Genomic DNA, 11,489 nt, shown 5'->3' with positions numbered 1-11,489 from the left:
ATCGATGCCGATCACTTGAACGACAACCGCGTTGCGATGTTACTGCAAAAATGACGCGAAAACATTCGGGTTTATATTTTCCCATCATCATTCTGCTAGAAAACAGCGGTCGTGTGACTGGGTAAATAAAATCTAATAATAATTCTTCCCAAACGTTGCTGATCATATCTTGTGTCACGGCATTAACGGCATCTTTGATTCTGATTTTAAGCTCTTCCAAGTTTGTAGATAATGGTGGTACATACACTTTATCTTTTATGTAGCCCCATAAAAAAAATCACACACTGTGAGGTCAGGGGAACGTGGTAACCAGGGATGAATCACTAAATCGTCGTTTCCTTTTCGCCCAATCCACCGCTGAGGAAGTTCACCGTTCAAATACCGGCGAACTTCTAACTTCCAGTACGGCGGTGCTCCATATTGTTGAAAAACAAACTCATCACTATCCGCTTGTAAATGTGGAAACAACCATGTTTGCAACATGTTTAGATATGTGTTACCCGTTAACTTTTTTCCTGGAAATTGCACAGAAAACATTGATTTTTGGTGAATCTCTTTGATGCTCAACAGTTGCGTGTGGTTGTTTTAAAGCCCAAATCCTGATATTATGGTGGTTGACTTTTCCACTTAGATGAAATGTGGCTTCGTCCGAAAAAACAATCCATGAGACAAATGACTCATTTTCTTCTTGTTTTTCGGATATGAAATTGCAAAAATCAATCCTTTTTTGTTTGTCATCTGGTAGGAGGGATTTTAACAGTTGTATTCGGTATGCCTTCAATGTCAAACGACGTCGTAGAATACGCCAAACGGTTGAATATGGGAGATCTAGGCCTGCACGACGTGTAGACTTCTGTGGACTTCAAACGAAACTCTATCGAACACGCTCGATGTTTTCGTCAGAGGTACGTGGTCGATCTGAACGTTTCTGTGGACACAGACAACTACTTTCTTGGAAAGTTTGGAATGCTCTGAGCAGTAGGAGCTTCAATTCCATAAGTTCTTCGAAAATCACGTTGAACGGTTATTGCCGAATCGCACTTATTGAAACGTAGGACGAAAACGTTTTCTGTTGCGAAGTCGCCATAACAAAACAAACTAACGATTCCTAGATCACTAACCATTACGGTGCCAAATTTATCAACAAGATAACTTAAAATAAACTTAATTATCTAATCTTTCCATTAATACATTGGTCATTAACCTGCGATTAACCGTTTTCGAACTATATCAGTTCGTAATCGGATGAAGACTTTTGAAACACCGTGTATATTACGACGTCTAATAAGTGCTTCTTATTAGACAGACACCGAAGACGTTGAACGGACGATAAAATAAACGGACGTCGCGAGTGTGATCAGTGATATTTAAAATAATAATATACGACAACAGATGTTTAACGTCCGTCGTAACGTTCGTTTTTTCAATGCTCGTGTGACCCTAGCCAGACGGGGCTCCAAGGGGGGGGGGCACTGGGGTCATGTCCCCCAGGCTTTCAAAAATGTTTAATTTCTTAATACATATTATTTGATATTTTATTTTGCCTAAAAAAACATATTATGATACGTATTACCAGACCATATCTCAGATCATGTACTAATTAGTAATTTGTGGAAAATACCATTATTGGTCAATGATAAATAATCATAAGTCATAACATTGTATTTTGTACCATTTTAATTTAATTTTGTTGACGAACGGTTTACCTATATATATACATCAACGTATCCTGACTATGACGTATAGCATAACAACATAACGACGAAATACGGAAAACTCATAAATTATAACATAATATAATTTAATATAATATATATAGTATTCTAAAAATAATATTTTATAGACCAACAGGCAATAGTGTATAACCATGTCGATCATACGTTGTACGAAAATGTTATCGATAATAAAATATAAGTTACCTATAAGTTATCAATAAATGGAAGAAATGTACACCAATCCAACGACCGATTACAGTATTAGATGCCCTAACAGAATATAATTGTAATGATAAAATATTTCCTACTAGGTTTTATTTGCAAATAATGGGTACACTCGCAGTCAGTGTCGCTTCGGCTGAGAGAAATTTTTCAACTTTACGTAAAGTGAAAACTTGGCTTCGATCAAGGATGGACGAGGATCGTCTAACAAGTTTATGTTTATTAAATGTACATATGTCTAACGACCCTTTTGCAATGTAAGCATTGAAACATTTTACAAACTGTTATGATTGTATTTATTTGTGTACACATTTTATAAAAAAAAGTATATTATAAAAGTCGATTGGGCGTTAATTAATAGTAAAAAAAATAAAAATTATGTACATTTTAATATTCTTTTAATTTAATGACTCTTTTGCTGTTGTTGATTTGAAATAATTTTTTTTTTTCATATGATGCAACCCTAAAAAAATTGTTAGTGACCCCAGGTTGTGAATCGTTGCGTAAGACCACCAATCCACTAGGACACAGTTCATTTTTATTCATTTATTTTTTATTATTATTGAACCTCGGCAACGTGGTCATTAGGTGATATTATACATTATTATTATTATTATTTTTACCTAATATTTTATTGTAATTATTGATGATTCTTTTTCGCTAAGAATTAAATAAATAATAAATAATCTTAAAACCACAGCAGTGTCATATACTTGATACTTTTTTCGTACAGTGTACACAACAAATGAATTTATAACATTTTTATGTATTTCAAATCACGCACAGTTCTAAATATACGGCCTAAAGGCGCACATCCGATTCCGGTGTTAGGTTGTAAGCATTTAATGTGTACATTTCATACACATACGTGTACAATATGGCCGTGGAATGCGGAATACGAAACTACGTATACATTCAAAGCATATATATATATATATGTGTGTACAGCATTAAGATATGTCATGTCTCCGTATGATATGACCCGCTATATAAGTAATCATAAGATCCACTTATTCGATTCCTTTTCATTAAAACTTAACCGAATAATCCGCAAGAGTGAAAAGACCGTCACTGCACCGTCTCCGATATGGCCGCGTAATATAATAATTGAAGGCCTCAAATGTGTCCAATACGAACTCAAAATCAAGTAGAAGTACGTAATTGAATTTGCTCTTTATTAACAAACCCCTATCCGACGATATTCCGGAGTATTTTCGTCGTAATGGTTTGCTAAAACATCGTCGTCGTCGTCATCAAAGGCTAAACCGATTCATCACGATGTACATTTCACATCTATTATTGGACATCGTACATATATGATTACAAAAGCGAAACCGCGGTTCTGGTTAATCATGCCGTACATAATTTGTGTAGTCCATAGTTGAAACCCGTGTTCAAAAATGACTTTTCAGTTGTAAAATGTAGATACCGTTTACAAAGTTTCAATATAGTACAAAACATGTAATTTTGTATAATTTTTTTTCTCGTAATATTTATTTTTTCGCTGATCGGCTTATTTAGCCTAGTACAAGTACGGTCAACCCATTTTCAAATACTCCGAGTGTACGGCGCATAATTTATGGTCCAACCACAATCAAATGTAGCAACAGGACTGCTGTAAATGTTTAATGTAAATGCAATACAAGTTTCGAATATCTATCGCAACGGCGAATACTTTTGAAACAAATCGTGTAGTTATTATTCTGCATCCAAAGGGTACGTTTCGCGCGTTTGGAGGAAATGTATACCGAACGGTTTATTTATCGTTGTTTTCGGCGTTGTACCACCAATTATTTTGCGCATACGTACGCATAAGATGAGAGAAAAAAAAAACCGTTCTGTGTGCGTTATCTGGGTTCGTACTGACGATTCAGATTTATATATTGTTTTGCCCGGGGACGTTATAAATAAAAAAAAAAAAAAAAAATAATTGCGGCGGAATAAAAAGAAAAAATGTTTCGAATGCGCGCCGATGTACGTGCGAACGTCACGTGCTCTTCGTACATTATAATATTGTTATACATGCGTATCAACGTTCCTTCCGGTCGACCGTGTTTTAAGCTCTATTCGTTCGAACGGGTGAATTCGCGAATTCTTTCAAGACCATAAATAATAATAATAATAATAATGTATTACGTATACGTAGTAAAGCGGACGTGTGAAATGCGCGTAGCTTTCGTGCGCCATTAATCTCTGTCCGTCCGCGAAAACGACGATTTACAAGTTTTATACGCGTATACATTATGTGCGCATTATGGCCCGTCGCGTTCAACGACGTTCGTTGCAACGATAATAACTATGTACAACGCCGTGTCGCGACGAACGTATTGTGACGAGTGCGTAGACCGTCCCGGTGTTGGGATACGCGTCACACAATGGAATTTCGATCGAAGCCAGCAAAACGGGAACGTTTGAAATAACTGTTACAGAAATAAATGTAAAAAAAAAAAAAAAAAAAATTAAAAGAAATGGAATTGCATAATATTGTAAAATTTAAAAAATTAGCCACCAAAATAGGTGTTTATTATTATTTTTTTTTGAGTAGGGGAGACGATTAACATTCTTCAAAGTGATTGGGGCTTAACTAATATGCAATAAAGTGGTATATAACCCGTATATCAGTTCGTGATCACTACAATACGATTTACAGAGGGGCGATCGCTCTTAATTATTTATAGCTTTGGTTAGTGCTAAAGCTAGATTCTATAGAATAAATATATATATATTATATAATTGAGAAATATACAAACACGCTATTCAGAGCGTTTATTCAAATTAGTATTATTACCGAACGCTTGAATAAGGAATTTGTATACAAACAATTGAAGTTAATTACTGATTTTTTTCTTCGACTACATTAAAAATGCATAGCCCATATATTATAACGTATAGACCTAATATAAGAACGTATGATATGGCACCAGCCTGCAACGGTTATAATGCAAGCGTATAATAATTGGATAGTTTTTAGGTAAAGAGACGCAAAGTTATTTCTTAGTTAATTTGCGATGCAAATAAGTCATCAAGTTTACTGTAAAACGTATTTTTAATTATTTTTAATAATTTACAAAATCTAGAAAAATGTAATTCAAATAAATTTGTAACGGGAATTAAACAAAAATCTTAAGTATTTTATTTTAATAAATTTTTAGCTTTTCCTGAAAAGTAGCTATTTTGACCAATACCCCTTTACCCGAAAAAAATCTAATTGTTCGTAGCCGTTACACTGCACATAATAGTTCATAATGCCCTCTATAGCAGGGGTGGCCAATAGGTTGATCACGAGATGAATTTGAGTCGATTGCAACTCCCTTTCGCATTTTTTTAATTTTTTTTCAGAAAACAAATAAAATATTTAATTTTTTTTTATAAATTTGTGTATCTTTGTATATTTCACCAATATACAATTTAGATATAGAAAAATAAAATAAATCACTATGAAAAACGAAATTATTCACTAATATCATAGAGTACTATCGTATAGGAATGTTGTACGTACTACGTAATCTAATGGATATTCCGCATTAATTCCTATTAATGGCCTTTATCGCGTTCGTATAAATTAATGGTTCCCAACCTTTTTAGTAGATCGAACCACCAATTTCGTTGAAAATCTTTGAGGCCCATCAATAGTTATATATGTATAATGTGCACATATGTCAGTTATTACAATTTATTTATTAAAAAAAATTGTTTATCAAAAAAAAAAAAACTTAATTGAACCAGATCATATAAGAGTTAAATAATTTTATATAATTTTGGATTGCCCCCCCAACGAGAGAATCAATATCTGGATTAAAAATGAGAAGTTTTAGCCTTAAATCACTCAAAATGCAATTGATTCCTACATTTATTTTAAAAAAAAAATTAAAATAGAAAAAACTCGTTCACACTGACACACAGGTTATCGAAATATAGCCCACCAAGTTTCTAAGTCAAATTTTAGAAATTGCTGGAAAGTCTAGCCGAAATTTTAACCAGTATGGTAATAATGGTATCGTTTTAAAAAACGATTTTAGAGTCATATCACATGAAAGTTTGATTATCTTCACTTGCTGATATTTAATATTTTAAAAATATATGTAAGTAATGTTAATATAATATGGTTCATGGCCCTGCACCACCTCCTCGCGTCCCACTGTGGGTCGCGCCCATGGGTTCGGAACCGCTAGTATAAATTGATAAATCAAACCAGTCCGCAATGACAGTAACAATAATATAATAAATATATACATATATACTTGAAAATTAATTTTATCTTATTCTGATACTATTATATACTATTATTAATAGCATTGCGTTTTAAGTTAAAACATATTTTAGTCTTACATTCAATTATTTTACGATCAGTTATTCGTAGTATCGCATTCGTGACTCGTGTATTGTGAGTGTGTGTGTTCATGAATTTTATGTATCAAGTGCGCATATAGAATTATTTTCTTATACAATCGTGTCAATATGAGCAAAAGATCAAAAACATATTACTTTAATGAAAAGTGGAAAATAAATTACTTTTTTATTATGGCGAATGAAAAATGTTGTTGTTTAATTTGCAATATTTCTGTTGCAATGCCGAAGAAAGGAAATTTAGAGAGGTATTTCAATATAATACATGACAATTACGAATCAGATTATCTGCTTAATCCCTCAGAGAGAAACAAAAAATTCCAAGAACTGAAATTTGGCCTAATTGCTCCGCGTAACATATTTTTAAAACCATTCAATCAATCAAGATCCGCAACTATCGCTTCCTTTATTGTAAGTCATAAAATAGCGGTAAAATGTAAATCTTTTTCAGACGGTGAATTCATCAAAAGTATTTTGGAAGAAATGGCAGATCCTTTGCTTGAAAATTTCAAGAATAAGGGAGAAATAAAAGAAGCAATCTTTGATTAACAACTATTTCGAAACACTATAATCCGACGAATTGAAAAGTTGAGCCACAACGTAACAGAGCAGTTAAAAATCGATATTGATCGGTGTGTTACATTTTCCTTGCAAGTTGATGAACGCACTGACGTATCTGACACAGCTCAACTACTTGTTTTCATTAAAATGTTAATGAATGATTTTAATACTTATTTATATTGTAAATAAAAAGCAATAAAAGAAGTCTAGTCACATATAATACATTTTTAGTTTATTTATTTATATACAACCTTTTTTTTTTTTTTTTTTTGGTCGATCGCAACAACCTAGAAAAACTCAGAGGTCGATCACAAGCTTATTAAAATTGGCCACATCAATAAGATTACTAAATATTAGTATTATTTTCTTAAGGTTTACCATTTTTTAACTCAAAAATAACTAACTACATATTTGTCAACAATAGTATAACAATTGAAAAATTTTACCTAAGTTAACATCATAACCTAACCGGTAAAGATGTACAGTCGTAAAATGTAAAATTATATTCTTACAAAGTGATAAAAATACTTAAAAAATTAATAATTTTGATTAAATTTCCAAAACTAGTTACACAGATAAATACACAAAAAGATTATCAAAAATTGAACGTTCCGACTTAAAATAAAATCGATATGAAATTCAATAACGAACCTATCTAGTGGGACCCACCAATATCATTCAGGAAAAAAAAATAATAAATAATAATAATAATAGTTATAACGATAATATTTTTTTATTCTTAAACCATTAGAATCTAATAAATATTTGTTTAGCCCGTTCCCCAATAAGTGCTCTCGCCTTCCTAGGGAGACTTGCCTTACAGTTTGGGAACCAGTACATTAGATATTACTTGAATCTAAAAAAGTCAAGCCAAAATTTAATTGAACTTTGATAAGTGTAAAAATTAAAAAAATAAAGTAAATTTAAGTAAATTTAATTAAATTTTTTAATTTAAGTACATTTTTAAAGTGTACCTTTAAAAATATAGATTTTAAAAAAGTGGTTAAAACGTGTAAAAAAAAAAAAAATTGTAACATAAGAAATAACATAGATTTTTTATTGATATAATTTTTACTAATTCTTTTAGTATATCACGCGTGCATCGCATTCAGTAAATAACATTTTAATTACTATATATATCCGGTTTATGGATAAAACGCATAGACTTCCGAGAAGTTTGCAAAAGTTTCGTCGATGGCACGCGAACAATCCGACCAAAAATGTCAGAATAGATTAATTATGAGACGACAAACGTAATAAATGTATACACTTGTATTTTTACTGCGCATTTAGTCAAATCGAGTGTTTAACATCATCTTTCCGTTACATTCAACGATATAATATAATTTCGAGTTCATTACAGTTTATTGGCGACTTAGACGGTTACGGCGAGTAAAATTCGATAATACCGGGTGCACTTTGCAGTTGAGTGTGTAGTTTTATATTCGAAACGGATTAACGGTGGAAAATTTAATTAATAATTTTATATTTATGTAGGTACCTATATGTATTTTCTAATTACTAATGTGCTTCCGAAGATATTATACTTATAGATATAGGTATTAAATATATGTATTAAAAATATGGGTAAATGTATATATCAACGTCAACACATATACACTTATTAAAATCGTTAAATTATTTCCCGTAAAACGGCTATTATAATGTGTACACAAGAGATGTATAATAATCTCATGATTGTACACGGTATATTATGTGCATTCGAATTATGTTTGAGAGATAAAAAATAACGTACGATGACGACTCGCGGGATAAGCCATTTGTGTTATATGTATACATGGACATATATATATTCAAATACAAAAAGATTGGTCTTGAAAATAAGATTCTGAGTAAAAGTGGTTGGGTGGATCAGTTTATAATTCTAAGGTTGATTGATGTAATAGAATAACTAAATTTCTTAATGAAATAAGTAGGAGGGATTGGAATTAGTTTAGAAAATAGCTTGTCATAATGAAAGGATAGCAAGGCATTTCGCAGTAAACGAGCAAGAAAAACGAGAAAGATTTTCAACGAATTTTAGCTCAAAATTGGGAATGAAAAAAGAAAAACCTGATGAATTGTCCGTAACAGAGCCATCAGTGAATACTAAACAGTAGTTCAGAAAATTTAATTTTATGAAATAATTAAAAAGGTGATTAACAGTAGGGATAAACAAATTTAATATAGAATTATCACATGGGAAGTTAAAGTGTCTGGGAGTATATGAATATGTGGGAAACTAATTAAAGATTCATATGAGACATCATAACAGTGTAACCAATTTGTTGGGGTGAGAAGAATAGAAGTAAATGGAGAGATGGAAGATGGAATAGAAGCAAGAATAGCGAGTGTTATAGGGACGTATCACCAGCGTGTAGAAAGAAAGATAATAAAGAATCGAAGATGGGCATGGAAGAATTAAAAATAAGTTTTAGTAAGAATTTACCCACAAACTGACGGGATCTAATTTAAAAATAATACTTTAATATCAATAATTTAATGGGTAATGTCGAGTATTTCTTATTATTTTGGACTTTATGGAGCCCCTTTTAAATTTTTCTAGGCTGGGCCTGGGGAAAAACAGTCCCATTTCCCCCCTCTAGCGATGACCCTGATTTAAATCTATGTAATGTCTTTAACTAAATAACTAATATCGTTTATAATTCGTTGAAATATTCAATTTCGGCAAAATGTTATGAATGTTTGATTACAACAATGTAACGAATTTTCATGATTATTATTGTTTTTCAAAATTTATTGTTTGAATACTTTAACTTTTTTTTTTTTGATATTAAATGCAATTTTTTTCGTTTGTAAAATATATGTATGAGAAACTTTGTATTAAATTTTCAAGAATTGTTGTCAAACCGTAATTATTTTATCGACATTTTCAAAGATAAAAACGCTAATAAAACCAATACGTTCCTCGTTTCACTTAGAATTTTATATAATCCGCTAAAACCTCAACGCCAAAATCCAAACAAAAAATTATAATGCCTGGCGCAAATCTGGAGAAAGATTTAAAATTAGTAAACTCTTCTAAAAACGGATATTTTAACTCTAATTCTGATAAAGTATTTTCATATTCTTTATTTCTATACCTTTAAAGCAGTCTAAACTAAACATTTATTTTCATCTTATGTGACTTACAATATTTTGGAAATGTATGTTAGTAAGAGCTAATATAATCATTGCGACCTCAATCATTCCCATTATCTTGTTGTATAATTCAGTCCCGCAAAATATTTAACAATTACGTCCCCTACGCATACGTATACGCGTGTACTATAATTTATAATCGTCTTACATGGTTAACCTTTATATATGTATCTAGTTTTAGTTCACAAGTAAATTAAGTTTCTCTGTCTTAATTGCTATAACAAGATCTAACCTTACTACGTCTATAATCACATCCTCCATCCGATCTGTTCATCCCTACCGTATAAGAGACAGCAAAACTACATTATAAACTTTTCAACTCTCATCTAACAAATCATAAAAATCCACTCATTTCTCAAATATCTCCAAACTTCATTCTTGGTAAACCACAAGAAAGATTGAAAAGACAGTGGTACCTTGTCAGGTGAAGATAAAAAAAATGTGTATATTATTCATTATATACATTTAAATTATTAATCTAGTTTAATTAATTCATATTTAAGTACCTGCACTAGGAGGTCTCTACACTCTGTCACTCATGTAATTTTAATTTAATTTAATTATATTATTACTTTAATATTTATTTTAATGTAACTGGTAGCATGAATATATTTGGAGTTTTTTTTTTTTTTAAAAAAAGTGTCTCTCCAACAATTTATATCGTCGGGTCTAATTTATTCATAAGTCTATTAAACTATTTTTAAAATGAAAGCTATATATAGTATATACTTATAATTTCTAAAACTGAAAAGAAAAATGTTCAAGAAACCTTTGGCGTATAATAGTTTATAATAACATTTAGTCTGTGTTTATAATAAAATTGAAAATTTTTTTGAGCAAAATAGTATCAAGTAGCAAAAAGATCGCCGTATCACTTTGGTGCACTAATTTGAGAGTTAATATGTATGAAACGTTGTACAAATGGATATAGTATTACATATTTCTAGATTTGGCTATATGGTAAATTTTGTTTTTCAAAATGAATTCAAAAACAGACATGAATGGAACAAATCAGATAGTGTTAAGAATAAAATAAATCTTAAAAAAAAAAATTACGATAGACTATTATAAAATGATAACCTGTATCACATAACTTAAAACCATGCAAAAATATTTTCGAAACCGATCCCCAGCAAGATGACCACTCCAAGAGAATGAAACCACCTGCGTGGCCTCCTGACACGTAATCGAGTCTTTAATTTTTTTTTTTTTAATTTAAATAATTGTTAAAGTATAATTACTAACATAAGAAAAATATGCCTCAAATTATCAAACCAAATTTCAATTTATACATCTGAACGACTAGCAATTATAACGGTCCTCAAAGATATTAAAGAAAATCCCATACAAAAATATAACATTTACACAGATTCATTAAGTACCAAACACAGAATACAAAATAATTTTCATCTCAATAACGTCTCTACATCTATAGTAAATAAAATACAGTTACTAAAACAAGCAAATAAAATTAACAATATT

This window comes from Sipha flava, unplaced genomic scaffold, assembly GCF_003268045.1.
Source record: "Sipha flava isolate LNK unplaced genomic scaffold, YSA_version1 222_pilon_pilon, whole genome shotgun sequence".
NCBI lineage: Eukaryota > Metazoa > Arthropoda > Insecta > Hemiptera > Aphididae > Sipha > Sipha flava.
The sequence above is the reverse complement of the archived record's forward strand: the minus strand, read 5'-3'. Positions refer to the sequence as shown.